Genomic DNA, 15,400 nt, shown 5'->3' with positions numbered 1-15,400 from the left:
TTTTTTTCCTTTTGTTTATTTTTGCTGAGTATGTTATGATCAGCCCCCTGACATAGGCTTTGGCTGTATCCCAGACATTTTGCAAAGAGGTTTCTTCAGTTTTATTTATTTGAAAGAATATTTGCATTTCGGGAAACCAGTTATTATTTCTTCCACTAGGGGCTAAAGGGGTCCAGAGAAGCTGAGGTTCACTTTCAGCCTTACCCATGAGGCAGCTGGACCCTCCCAAACTCTCTGCAGACACGAACAAGTCTTCTTCGTACTGCAGCTTCCCCTTGATCTCTTTGGTTCTTCCTACCCCATGTCCCTTGGCCTTGTAGCAGAGAAATCCCAGGTATAATATGCAGGAAGTTCAGGATTTGGCCATTTGCATGAGAAGCACAGATAGTGCCAGTGACAGTGTAGAAGGTGATATGGCTCCCAGCATGTCTTTGGATGCCCTTGCTCTTTCTCATTCCATCTGATGCAGTCATCTCAGCCTTTCTTGTTCCTCTGCTGCTGCCAGTCTGGCCTTCAGACTTGCACATTTTGAAAGGAAGAGCCAGAGACATACAAACAATAAGCCAAATGCAACAATGCACCTTGGAATAACATTATGTGGAGGCATGGAAACATGCTGTGAAGCAAGTGGGAACCTTGCCCCAATCTATGCCTGTCTATATAGACCCCTGAAGATGCCTCACTTTGAGTCAGACCACTGGCCTGTCCAACTTTGTCTTGTCTTCTCTGGCAGTTTCTCATCCAGATCTTGGAAGGCTACGTGTGAGCCTGGAAATGCCTGGCTTTGAGCCTGGGGCCTTCTTTGTTTTATTTATTTATTTACTTTTGGATTTATATCCTGCCTTTTTCCTACAAAGGGCTCAAGGCAGCTTTCATCATTCTCCTCCCCCATCTTATCCCCACAACAACAACCCTGTGAGGTAGGTTGGGCTGAGAGCCTGTGACTGGCCCAAAGTCACCCAGCTGGCTCCATGGCTGAGCGGGGACTAGAACCCAGATCGTCCGCGTCCCAGTCCCATGCTCCTAACCACGACACCACACTGGCTTTCCTGACGATCAAGCCACATGCTCTGCCAGTGAGTGATGTAGCCATTGCATGGAAAGGTTTGCACCCTTTAACCATAGTCCTAATGCTACCCAATAGGTCCAGGAACTAGAGGTCTAATAGGTGTACGATAAAGTATCAATGTAGGGGGTAGGCAGTGCCATGCTTCCTATTATGCTCTTTTACAGGTCACACAAAAAGCAGACCTTAAGAGTGATGCACAAACCCAATTCTCCCCAGCCTTGGCCTGAAGACTTCTTGAGTGGGCCTTGGGAGGTCTGCGGTCCTTCTATGGTTCAGAACTGAGGGAAAATTCATGTCTTCTCTTTTTCACATCCTCTGTAATGCATGCTCGTGGTTGTTCAGTACAGTCCATTTCAAAAAATTTCCTTGGAATCTTCCTTCTCAGATCCTGGAAAGTGAAGTTGGCGAAAGAGCTGTGGGAAAGCATTCAAAAATGTTCTCGGAAGATCAAGAAAAAATTTTAAGTCAGGCTGCTCTCAGATTCAGATGTCTCAGCTGGTAGCAAAGATGGCCCCAATGCATAAGGACAGAAATTAGCAAAAGAAAGACATTCCCTGGTGATGGGTGCCTTGCCAGGACAGCCCATTCCTCAAATTACATAACTTGTTGTTTCTAAAATGTCCTAGTTGAGAACCAGAATGCCCACAAGGCCTTGAGTTATGAATACAAAAAACATGGACATCACTTGCCAAGGGATTGCTTTGTTCACCCCCTAGAGCATTACAGGAGTGGTTGGCTTGATGCAAATACCTCTAGGGGATTTCTACTAAGGGATGGGTAACAGAAGCTCTTGGGGACTGGATTCTAGGGATGGGTAGGACAGAAGGGAATAGGCAAGCCCCTGTTGTTATGAATTGTCATTAGGAAATGCATTCGCTCAGCAGTCAGCACAGGATCATGTCTACCCCCACGTAAGTGTAAACCTGCCAAATGGTTAATACAGGTCACAGGTTCATCCAGATCTTTTACTCTGCATGGCTCTGAAAATATAAGTTGTCTCAAAAAAATTACAGAAAAAATAACTATTCTCATATATAAGAGGAATTAGATGTAAGAGGAACCTCTGTAGGAAATGGGCACTGGAGCAAGTAGACAAAAGGGTATAATGGGAGGAGGAGGCCCATTGCAGAGGGATTCTTCCCAAGGCTAAGGCTGATTATGAGCTGAGACTTGCAAAGAATATCAAGAGCAACAAGAAGGGCTTCTATCAATCTGTAAATAGCAATAGGAAGGGGAGAGAGGGGGTGTGACTGCTTAATAAGGAGGAAGGGGATTTGGTGACTTATGTGAACAGACACAGATGCTAAATGATTATTTTGCTTCTGTGTTCTCTCCAAAGCAAGATGGGGGAGATCTACATGGGTGACCAGATGAGGCTGGGGATTTAGGGGCACAAATTAGAGTCTTCCCCCTAGAAGTCGAGAAGCTCCTCAGGGCACTAGATGTTAAAAAGGCGCTGGGCCCTGACAGGTTACACCCAAGGGTACTTCAGGAGTTGGCAGTGGTACTTTCGCATCTGTTGGCCTCCATTTTTGAACAAAAAATGAACAAAAAGGTTGCACAGAGTCTCTGCAGAGGAATTCAGGAAAGAAAGAAGCAAAAATCCCCCTCGTGAGGTTTGAGCTCGATGCTGGCCTTTCCCTCTGTAAGGGTGCGGACGCTATTGTGTTGGTCCGCCCTCAGAGCCAGATGGATCCGGATGGATTCCTAAAGGCTCTGGGGGAGTTTCTGGTTGATAAAGCTGGCACTCCTGTTGATGCTCTGGTTGAACTGTGGAATGGGGAAATGGCCAGAGCTATTGACACGATCGCTCCTAAGCGTCCTCTCCCGTCTGGCAGAACCCGTTCATCCGCCTGGTATACACCTGAATTACAGGTGATGAAGCAGGTTGGGAGACATCTAGAGCGTAGGTGGAGGAAATCACGGGATGAATCTGACTGAACATACTTACGAGCTCACTATCGAGCCTATGCTTTGGTAGTGAGGACAGCGAAGAAGAAATTCTTCTCCACTTCCATTGCCTCCTCACAGTGCTGTCCAGCAAAACTCTTTCGGGTGATACAGGGGCTGGTACATCCAGGCCCTAAGAAAGATCCCGCACCACCCTCAATGGCCCACTGTGACGACTTTGCCCAGCACTTTAAGGAGAAAATCACTCAGATTCCCATGAGCTGGACTCCACTAGTGATTCAGATCCTCTAGGGGAGGTGCCAATGTCTCCATCTGGTCAGATATTATTGGATGAATTTCAGTTATTGTGGCCTGATGATGTGGACAAGGTGCTTGGAAAAGTACGTCCCACCACCTGTTTACTTGACCCTTACCCGTCGTGGCTACTGACCAAAGCCAAACACGGGATTGGTGCCTGGATCCTGGAGGTTATCAACGCCTCTCTGAGGGATGGCTGGGTGCCTGCCCCTTTAAAGGAGGCGGTAGTCAGGCCAGTCCTAAAGAAGTCCGGCTGGTCCTAAAGAATCCAGTCCACCTGGATCCAGAGGTGGCCGCCAATTATAGACCGATGGCCAACATCCCATTTCTGGGCAAGGTGCTGGAACGGGTGGTGCCGGGACAACTCCAAGCACTCTTGGATGAGACTGACTATCTGGACCCATTTCAGTCCAGCTTCAGACCCAAGTATGGTACTGAATCTGCCTTGGTCACCCTGTATGATGACTTGTGCAGGGAGAGAGACAGGGGGAGTGCGTCCCTGTTGGTCCTCCTGGACCTCTCAGTGGCTTTCGATACCATCAACCATGGTATCTTTCTGGATAGGCTAGCGTGATTGGAGTTAGAGGCACTGCTTTGCAGTGGTTCCACTCCTACCTCAATGGCTGATTCCAGAAGGTGGTGCTGGGGGACTATGGCTCTGCGCCATGGCAGCTTTGCCATGGAGTTCTGCTGGGGTCCATTTTGTCCCCCTTGCTATTCAACATCTACATGAAACCACTGGGAGAGGTCATCAGGAGGTGTGGGCTGCGGAATCATCAGTATGCTGATGACACTCAGCTCTACCTCTCTTTTTCAACCAATCCAGGTGAGGCAGTGGTGGTACTGAACCGGTGCCTGGCCGAGGTAATGGGCTGGATGAGGGCCAATAAACTGGAACTCAATCAAGATAAGACGGAGGTCCTGTTGGTGGGTGGTTTGGGCTCCTGGGTAGGTGACTTGGACCTTGTCCTGAATGAGGTTGCACTCCCTCTAAAGGACAGGGTCCACAGCTTGGGAGTGCTCCTCGACCTGGAGCTGTCCCTGGAAGCTCAAGTGACTGTGGTGGCGAGGAGCGCTTTCCTTCAGCTTTGGTTAATCCATCAGCTGCGTCCCTACCTGGAGGACGATTGCCTAGCAACAGTGACACATGCATTGGTTACTTCCTGATTGGATTTCTGTAACGTGCTCTACGTGGGGCTGCCCTTGAAGACAGTCTGGATACTTCAGATGGTGCAAAATAGAGCAGCCAGGTTGCTGACGGGGACTGGGCGTTATTCTCATATAACCCCAGTCCTCTACCAGCTTCACTGGCTCCCCGTCGAAGTCCGGGCTCAATTCAAGGTGCTGGTTATTACCTATAAAGCCCTAAACGGCTTGGGTCCAGGATACCTAAAGAAATGCCTTCTTTACTATTTGCTCTCCCACCCCTGAGATCGGCGGCAGAAGCCCTCCTCCGGGAACCTTCTGTGAAAGATATTAGGAGACAGAGTACCCGGAGGAGGGCCTTCTCTGCGGTGGCACCCCGCCTATGGAATGCGCTCCCCAGAGAGGTCCGCCTGGCGCTGTTATTTGTTTTTCGGCACCAGGCTAAGACCTTTTTATTTAAACAATATTTTAACAATTTTAATATCATCTGTAGGTTTTTTAAATTGCAGCCAGGGTGAATCTGGATTTTATGTGCACTATTTATATGGTGTTTATTTATTGTATGTAAGCCGTCCCGAGGCTCATGCAAATGGGATGGCATACAAAAATTCTAAATAAATAAATAATAAAAAACCTCAAGGCATTTTTAGAGTCTTCAGCTCCAGTCTAGTCGTTTTCTTCCACATGCCAATGCTGAAGGGAGATCCTCTTGCTGGAGCTGCAGTCAGGCCTGTGAAATTAGGGACACTTTCAGGCCATCCATTGTAGGCCATGGGTCTTCTCCCTCTGCGGACTCTCTCCTGCTCCTGGCCACGTAATTTGCCCCTCCTAACCAGGAACACATGGAAAGATCTTCAGAGGGTGAGTCTCTGCATGACTCTCTGCAGCTGAGTGGAGAGAGGAGCTCTCCCCTTAGGAGCAGAGGCAGGGCAAGAGAGGCCGTACTTGCCCTCTTTTGTGCGGTACTGATCCTCTCACACACAGACCCTGCAGTGAAGAGGAGACAGCGTAGCACATTCTGTCTAGCACAGTAAATGGGAAATGTAACTTGACCTCCCCCTTTTGCCTTTAACACCAGTTTGAACTTTACAGCCATCCTGTAAAAACATCCCCTGTTGATTTTTGTGACCCAAGCCCCTGTGAAAGACCCAAGGGTAGGCTGGGTCAGTTTATGTTTGGTTGGTTCACCGTCCTTGAGACCTGAGATGAGCAAAAGAGATTTTCTCTTTCCTCACCAGCTAATTTTCCAGGGGGAGTTGATAAAATTTTTGAAGAATGACTTTAAAAAACATACCACTGCCTGTGCAAAACATTGCCATTAGAGCAAATTAGAACAAAATAAAAGGGGGCTGTTCACAGCCAAAGTGCACATTGATGAACAAGGGAAAATGTCAAGTTACACGTGGGTCATTCACCCTTGTGGAGATTGTTTTGTGTCAGTTTTGCTGCCTGGTCCTTTTCTTTCCTTCCTTCCTTCCTTCCTTCCTTCCTTCCTTCCTTCCTTCCTTCCTTCCTTCCTTCCTTCTTTTTTTAAAGATTCCAGCAGGGAACGTTTATCATTAGATGCTGCCTTTCAGTTTTCACCTCTGAGACCTGTCTGGCCCTGGCTGTAGGTTTGTGAAAAGTAGCTGATATGCCACCAGTCAAAATGCTTTTTCAAAGGATAATGTTAAATCGTTTTTAAATGTATCCCTGGATGGTATTAAAAAAAGAAGAAGAAAAAGGAGAGGGAAGGAAGGAAACTGACAAATTATTATCCCCCAAGTATGGTAGCTAAGATAGATAAAAAAAAAAAAACCTGATAAGGGACTGCAAGCAGGAATGAGAAATAACTTCTGACTTCCCTCTATGTCAAGATCATGACCCCATGTGCTCTGTTGAAGCATCTGTTGAACTGACTAAGCTTGTACATAGCTAGGCTATTGACCGCACGATGATGCTATTGTGGTCATTACAGATAAAACAACAACAACAACAGAGGTTTAAGTAGCATCTGATGAATGTGTGAGCAAAGTTACAGCTTACAGCAGTTGGAGAAAAAACAGAAAATGGTTCAGAATCACTTGTGCAAAGCACTCCCATAAATAATACTCTGTTTCTCAGTGCCAACATTTGACAGTTTTTGGATTCCATATAAATCCTGGAATTCAGCATATTAGAAGATGCTTTTACAACACGAATACAGGAGGATCAACTGACATAGAAAGTTACAAGTTCAGTGCTGAACAGTATGATTTTTTGGGGAGTGGTGTGCAAAATTCATTATTTTGGGGATCTTCAGGATGAAAAATCTGCTAAACTCTTTATCTGTCTTCATGCATGTTTTTGTGCTTTGGGCAACTTTCCTTGCCTGTTTGAAGCATTTATCTGCAAAAGCAGGTATACAATCTCTGTTCTTCTATCTGTTAGATCGTATGGTATTTAGTAACCCTGGCAATAGCAGCATTCCATACCAATCTGCATTTAAAATTGCAAACACTCAGAAAGCCTCTCCTTTTTACTGATGTTAATTCATATGCTTAATCATATTTTTCATGGGTTTGTGATAACTTTACAGAAATGCTTGGTTATTTTAGAGAAACATTCTAACAGATTGTGAATCTCCAACTTTCACTTTGGGGGAAAAAGATCAGTGTGTGTTGCAATGCTATCCAAGAAGACTGAATAGTATTGTGTGAACTGCTCTGAAAATGGTATGTCCCCAAAGCAGAAATTAAATTAAGAGGCTTAAGACTTTCAGCTCGGCTTAAACACACCTGAGGCCTCTGAATCTGAGCCAAAGAGCTTTTCTATATGTGGTTTCAGACCCACCCCTTTATCAGAGCTTTCTAATTCCAGATTCTTTGGGCAATTAAGATTACCTCCTCTGGACATATTTATTTCTGGTGGTAATGGGTCTTTCTCTGCCTTTTTCTGTTCCAGCACATTACCAATGGGTGGCGGTACAGCAGAATTGCACATACCCAGGAAGGTTTAGCATTATCCACAGATGATGCTAAACTTCCCTCAGGGTAAAGCATGTCACATAAAACATTGCAACAAATGGAGAGGTCCTGAAGGGTGACAGCATCATGTAAAGTACCTGCAAACTACTATGACTAAGGAAACACTAATGCATAATAAATGTCTCAATTTCCATGAGGTTCAGTTCTCATTTTGAAACTGCACAAAAGTTCTGGACACTAATTACAGCTGGGTAGAGTCTGTGCAGAGCCTTAGACAGGTTTGGCCAGAAATCTTCAAAGGCTGATCCAAGAAACTGTGCAGTCCCTGAACTTATCTGGCTAAGCTCAGGTTAGTTCTCTTTATTTGGCAGATAAACCCAGCAAATATTAATGGGAGATCTGGAAATTCCAGGAAGATTTCCATCCTAACCTGTAGAACCTGACAAAATGGATACGGATAGTAGTCAGCCTCCTTGATCTATATCTGTACCAGTTAGCACAAAACTGGATGCATACCTTGGAAATTCCTGAGAAAGTGATGAAAATTACAGTCATTTATTTGAAAGTGCATTTTCACTGACTTGTAATTTTTAGTAATTAATCATGTTATTTCATTTCACAGCCCCCTTCACAGCCCTATACTATTTTTGAAATTGGAATTGTTTTTAATGAGTCTTTAAAATTTGATTTTAATATTTATATGTGAACCACATAGGGATTTTATTATATCAAGCAGTGTAGAGGTATTATGAATAAATATTTAAAAGAACAATCATGTGCAAGGGATGGCTTTTAAACCCTGACCAAACAAGATGGCTGGTTTACACTGAGCTGTAATGATGGAAAGCTTGAAATACACAAGGGCACATGCTTAGTTCACACTTCATCAGTGTTTTGCTCTGTAGTGTCACTAGACTGCTGACTTAGCAAAAAAAACAAAAACAAAACAGAGCCATAATTCAGCACAATTTTAAGTGTGTCAGAAGTTTCACATTCTGTTTCTCCTCTTGTTTTTTTTTTTCTCCCTGATGGATAATATGGGCCTGACGTAGATTGCATTTTTAAATGAAAGATGACAGAAGGTGGGTGAATTCGTAGGCTTCTGGAACTTTATGCCTCCGCAAAGTTACAAATTGAGGGGGTGTTGTTTTGTTTTTTAAAGTTGAATTTACAGTTCAACTCCATTGTAGCATTCTTCTGCTAAAAGCTTAAATTGCCGTCCTGTCTTTTCCCCTTTGCTGCTTAATGCTGATGTTTGCAAGCTATACAAGGCTTTAGATTCTAAGGCTTAGAACAATATAACACATTATTATATCTTATGCGTTGATTCTTAAAATACTCCAACACTGTTGATGCATATGCAAAGTTATAAATTGCTATCCAGTTACAGGATAGTTGAGTAAATAATCAACTTCACCTGCAGCTAGAGGAACAAGTGTAAGAACAATGGAAAAGCCACACTGGATCAGTTCATACAGCTGCCTTGGGAAACCCATGAATGCCCTCTGAGTCCTGAAGGGGTACAGTGATGCTTTGTTGAGGCACAGGGGATGATCCTCCACTTACCATAGCCACACCTGCCAGAAAGAGTCCAAAACATCTGTCCTTGGTTTGTTGGATTTATTTTTCCTTGCATGCTGCTTTGAGAAGGCTCTACCTTTAATGTTGGCCTAGAAATCATGTAGCAATAAACAAACACAGGCAGCTGTGTTCATCTATTTTATATATCACAAAGAGTATGACATAATAACCAAATTATTGGGACCAGCAGGCAGTCATAGAATAACAAACTGTCCAAGGGCAGCATAGAGCTTAGTAGGTTGAATTTTGGCCAGGGAAGCCTGGCTTCATATCCCTGATCAGTCATAAAGTTTCCCAGGTGACTTGGAGCCAGTTGTCGGCTGAGCCTTGCTTTCCTAGCAAAGGGCATTCGGGTCGGGCCAGTTCTTCCCTCCAGCCTCTCTCCACCTGCCTGAATCTGAAATCTTCATTCAGGCAGCCACACCGACTAGCAGTGCCCCAGCAACCAGGTCCTAGCACCCATTGGGAAAACTGAGAGTGCAGCATGCCCCTGTCCTCCTGCGCCGTTACTCACCTGGTGTAGCATACAGGAGCTGCAGAATAAGCTGTGTCCACCTCTCTTTGGCCAGGTAATATTGGGCAAGATCCACCAACTATTAGTCAGAAGCACTCACTCCTACTGGAGACATGATGGTTAATTTTTATTACTTTCAGTATTTGTGGTGACTAATGTTCGCTGGATCATGGGCAATGAGCAATCCTCCATCAATGACAAGTTGCAAACATGTTATGAGATCATGTTGTTTGCTTGTTTATATCCCACCTTTCTTCTTTCAAGGAACTGCTTCTCTTAGTCTCATTCTCACAACAACCCTGCAAGGTAGGTCAGGCTGAGTCTCTGTGACCAGCCCAAAGTCAGTCAATTATCTCTATGGCCGAATAGGGACCAGAACCCAGATCTCTTGAGTCCTAGTTCCACACTTGTGGCCACTGCACCACACTAGCTCATCCCTTTCTGCAAAAGATCAGAAAGGGATTGTTTTACTAGACCAGCTAACAAATCCATCTATTCTCCTGTTCTATTGCCAAGAGCAGCTGGCTAGGTGCCATTGAAACAAGCTAACATAATTTAGAGACATCAAACAATCTAATCCCAAGTGATGGTGTCTAAAGGAGGGATGAAAAAGGGCAAAACTTGATCACTGCCTTAGGGAGGAAGGGATCCAGAAGCCTATGGGATGGATTTTGACTAACTGCAGTTTGGGCTCCACTGAAATCAGTGGGACAAGTTCATCATCACTTAAACTCAACAGATTTCAGTGGGGACTAAATACAACTTGGTCTGCATACAACACTATGAATTTGCTATGGAAAGTAAGTTATATGAGAACGTCACAGCACATCTATTCAGAAGTCAGCCCATAATATTCAATAGGGCTTAAGTGAGTATAGGATTAAGAATAGTATAGGATTGTACTCTCCTGAATAAACCAGTAGGGATTGCATGGTACTCTCCCAGTTAAAGGGACAATGAAATGAAGAACCCGCTTTAGTTAGAGTGCCAGGTTTATTTTCCTGGCAAAACTCCCCTTCCATTAAAAATTGCATGACAGGTAGAAAGTGAAGGAGAGTTGTGGAACTGTGGTGATGCCAAAGGCTTGCTGAGTTGTTTTTCCCCTGATGATACAGCTAATACTACTAGGAAAAGAAATAACCAGCCTGGAGTGATGTAGAACACCTCAGACTCTGAATCTGAAATTTGCAGTGAATTCATTCAGTCACCCACCACACTAGGTATATGCTTTACCAGCATGAAGTGTGTACATTTTAGTCAAGACTGGTGCAACCTGGTGGCAAAATGAAGTCGAGAGAGGAGGTGAGTGATTAACATGAAGGGAAAAAACAGTTTTTACTAGGGAACGCAGTACAACTTACTTTGCGTAAACTTGCATAGGATTGCATAATTAAACAACTACTGGGACTTGTTCCGGCAGAAGTGGTGTCACTTCTAATATACCAAGCTAGCACAAAATGAGGATCATGTAGCCCAGGGGTCTCTAACCTTTCTGGGCCTGTTGGTCCATTTGGGAATTTGAGCAAATGGCTCCCATGGAGAATGTGGCTAATCCCATAATGGCTGCCCTGGGGGCCTGGCTAGTCAAGGAGTGGTTGGGGGCAGGGACTGAAATAGGAGGGCTGGGAAGGGAGGGGAAATGGAATGAGTTGCTACCTGCCCCTGCCCCAGTCCGCTTCCACCCACTTGCCCATGTGCTTGCACTGGAGGCAGCCAGGTCTGATTGCAGGGGTAGGCGACTTCAATCCCACAAAATATTTAGGACTGCAGTTCCCATAATCCCTGACCATCACCCATGCTAGCTAGGTCTGATGGGAGTTGTAGAGAAAAATATCTGGAGGGCCACAACTTGCTCACCAGTTTGAGGAGCTAGGCAGAAACCAGGCTTGTGAAGTATCCTAGGCATTTAAGAATCTTGCTTGATGGCTCTGTCTGTTGTGGATTGTTCCTGGGTATTTCAATTCTGAAAATTGCTCTAGGGCCAAATATAATGGGTTAGCGTTAGGCAATATGCAAGTTTAATTTGTCTTAAAATAATTTTAAAATATTTGCTACCTAAATATTTCAGGTAGATCAAGATCAGTAAATGAATGCTGCACAGGATGATGGGGTGCTGTGTTAGGCTACATTTCATTCAGAGGAAACTTGAGGAGGAGTCTACCACTGTGCCCCACAGGGGCTAATTCCGGCTGCAGTACTGTTTGTCTTGACTAACATCTCCAGGTCTTTCCCAGCTCTGCTTCCTGAGACCCTCTTATTGGAGAGTCCAGGGACTGCAAATGTGACCATGGGCTCACAAGATTCCCTTGGGAAAGGCAGGTGGAAGACAGAAGGACTTTTTGAGTCATTATATTTCTACCTTTTCCGCCAAGGAAGGCAAGAGAGCATACCTGGTTCTACCCCATTTTCATCCTCACCATAATGGGTGAAATAGATTAGGGTAAGAGCTAATGAACGATGCCCTTTTGCCTCAGACTCTATATTTATTATTATTTAGCTATTCAGGCTCAGATTGCTTATGGTTTGGGCTAAGATTGTGAGGCTTTTCAAAGGAAATGGAGGAGTCAAGACATGGGAACCATTCATCAGACTTCCATGGCACATGTGTTGAGGTTGTAAGACCATCCTCTGGATAAACCTTTGAAATACAAACAATAACAAAGAGGGGGCAGATAGCCTTAGCCCAGTGATGGCAAACCTTTTAGAGACTGAGTGCCCAAACTGCAATCCAGAACCCACTTATTTATCACAAAGTGCCAACACTGCAATGAAACCTGAATACTGAGGTTTTAGTTTAGAAAAAAAAAACAACTCATACATTAACATCTTTTGTCTTAAAAGAAAAACACAATAACAGAGAGAAGGAGCCATGTTCACGTTCAGCGCCCCCAAGTTGGGGGATGCCAGGCTTGCTTGCACCCGGGCGCACCCACACATGCCCTCCCTCCCTTCCTCCCTCCTCACCCCCAAACCAGCCACTGGGAATGCCGCAGGAGCTTCAATGGCACTTGAAAGTTTACCGGAGGGGCAGAATGGGGGGGGGGAGGGGAGAGAGACCTAAACGAAAGGTGAGGAGAGACTATTGCTGACCCCTTCCATGCTTCCGTTGGGATCTTCCTCGAGCCGCCCACACGGTGCTGCCAAGCCTTGGCGAGTGGGGTCGAGTAGGGGGGTCCCTGCCACGCTCCCACTCCTCTCACTTCGCAGCAGTTCCAGCCTCCACTTTTCCTCGTTTTGGCCTCCCTCCCCCAGAAATGCCATATTGATCCCGGGCACCCTCTCTTTCCTCCGTCTCGCTCCAGCTGCTGTTGCTGCTCCACCGCCTCGACCCCGTCACTTGATCCCATCACCTAGCTCCCCCCCACCCATGGCCACCGGTGCAGGACCCCGGCCCAGGAGTGGGCAGGCGGGTGCGCGGCTGCCTGGCTGTGCCTGTGGCTCCCGAGTCGGCAGAGTCCCGCCACTGTGCTAGGAGGGCGGCTTGGGTGGCCGCTCACATGCTGCGGACGGGCAGGAGGCAGGAGGAGGGCGCCGCCCCCAGCGCTCGGCACGCCCCCTCGCTGCTCACCCGCTCCCTCCCTGGCGCACCCACTGTGGCTGTTGCGCCTGCCTCTGGCCACCTGTTTGACACTGCCTCTTTCGGCCCGCTGTGGCACGCTTGCCATAGGTTTGTCATCGCTGCCTTAGCCTGATGGTGGAGTTGTGGACAGCAGGTGGCTGCGAGAGAGAGACGAGATGCGTCATTCAGTGCTTCTTTATCCAAACATCCCTGAACACAGAAAACTAGCACACCAGAGAAAAGGTTAGGACACAATTGTTTCTATGAAGGAGGCCTCTTTCTCAAGTGCAATCCAGACAGAATTTTATCACCTCAGTGAGGACTAGACTTCAGTCATGGCATGTGTCTCAAAATCGTCACACAAAATCACCTTGTCCTTCCTGGCCTGCCACATCTGCTGTTCCCTTGAATGCTCTTGGGAACAGACCACAAGTTAAGACTGAGGATGTGTTGGGAAACCTGGGTATGCTTTCTTGGTTTAAAGCAAAGCACCAGAAGGCAGCCTGCCATTTTGTACATTCAGCCCGCTGCTGCCTTGATCCAGCATGACAAATTGGCATCCCCAGCGTGGCAGCAAAGTAATCAGACTGTGACAAATGATTTACTTAGAGCAATTTGTTTTCATTTTACTGAAAATTTCCACAGTCTTAACAAAAGGATTTCTTTCTTTTTTAAAAAAAGGGAATCTGAGCATTGCTAAAAAAATGAATGTTTAGGCCTTGAAAACAGATTGCTATCTGTGAAGGAACAGGATGCTAGCGTGGCAGATGAGCGGGGAATCAGATTCAGATAGGAACAAACGAAATGACCACCAGATGCTTTTCAGCTAGAATTAATGATTTCAGAAGGAGCCAAATACCCTCCGCAAAATGGCTGCAGTGTGCCCTCGGAGTCATCTCCTCCCTCAAGGCACAAGCTATGGAGGCTGCTTCAGTACCTTCCTCCCATTTATTCTAGGGTATTCCCAGCCAGCTAGGGATCAGTAACTGGTTCTTATGCCATCACAAATCTATGCAATCTGGGCTGTTTGATTCGGTTAAATAAAGCACATATAAATTGAGGTCATAACGAAATGAAAACTTCAACAATTCTCCCCACACCCCCAAATCACCATGGGTAGGGCAGGGGGGCTGCTGCCATGAGTATGAAGATTTGCATGAAATGGACCTCACTTTTTTTAACTTGGCCCATTTTCTGATCCTTGTTGCTTTTAGCAGCCTTGTATAAATTTCCTGCAAGGAAAGTACTACCTTATTGGGGGGGGGGGGTAGCCCCAACCTACAAGAAGAATACCTTTCCTGTTATTCTCCCTGGCTAAAGAACTTGAATAAACATTTAGAAGTGCTTTAGTCAAGCAAGATGCAGGTAACTCCTTTTGCTGTTGCTCCTGAAGGAAGGGACCAAATAAGCTGGAGCTTCCAGCGCATGGTGGGAAGGACTGGTGCCATCCTGTGCTGATTTGCTCAGATACAAGTGCCCTTGAATTTAATGTGGTTTACTTCCACGTAAGGATCACAACCATGCTTCAATGATTTTCCCGGACACACAGATAGCTCAAGACATGCTTTGTGGGCAGCAAGTCATTTAAAGTTCTCCTCTCTAGTGGCAACAATAGGCTAAAAGGTCCCAATAAAATCAGCACGCTCTCCCTGGTTAATGCCCCATAACCACAGTCTCCAAAAGCGACTCCAAATTAAAAGGCTGCATGAAATTCACAAGAGAGGTGCTTGGATTGTACAGCTTGGAGCCAATATCTTAGGGGGCTATTTGAACTCACACTCTTTCCAAACTTTTATCCTTGAATGGTAATAATTCAGAATTCAAACTGGTTATATTAAGCATCTATTTTCTCCCACAACCATCTAAATCGCTTCACATATGAATAATTCAGATCTCTTCTATTTCGTTTCCAACTCTGCAAAAGTTAGCTTTGGTTATTTGGAACACTCTCTTCAAATATTTCCATCTCTTTAATGAATATGCTAAGAAGCATGGGATATAAAATTGATCAGTGGGGATCTTTGTGATCCACACTTTATTTCTAGTGCCTTTGGCTTGCTGCTAAAAGTTGCCTGCTCTGGGCACTCAGGAAGGGGGAGGTTGCTGCTTTCAGCTGCAGAGTCAGAATCCAGAATCTAGAATCCAGGAGCTGCTGAAGCAGGGTAGCAACCTGCCTCTCATGCCACCCATGCATGAGCTGATGTGCTTCAGATCATGTTCCCTGGATCCAAGTTTACATTTAGCAGGAATGGGTAAGGATGGAGCTGCAGATTAGTTTTGATAGGAATTGATCAAAAGTCACTCATTCTTTATATTCAGGACAAAAAGAAATTGAAATTAAAGCAAATTTGAATGATACTGAGCTGAATATCTGACAG

Source organism: Varanus komodoensis, unplaced genomic scaffold (genome assembly GCF_004798865.1).
Source record: "Varanus komodoensis strain SLA01 unplaced genomic scaffold, ASM479886v1 scaffold23, whole genome shotgun sequence".
NCBI classification, from domain to species: Eukaryota; Metazoa; Chordata; class Lepidosauria; order Squamata; family Varanidae; genus Varanus; species Varanus komodoensis.
Note: the sequence above shows the minus strand (reverse complement) of the source record.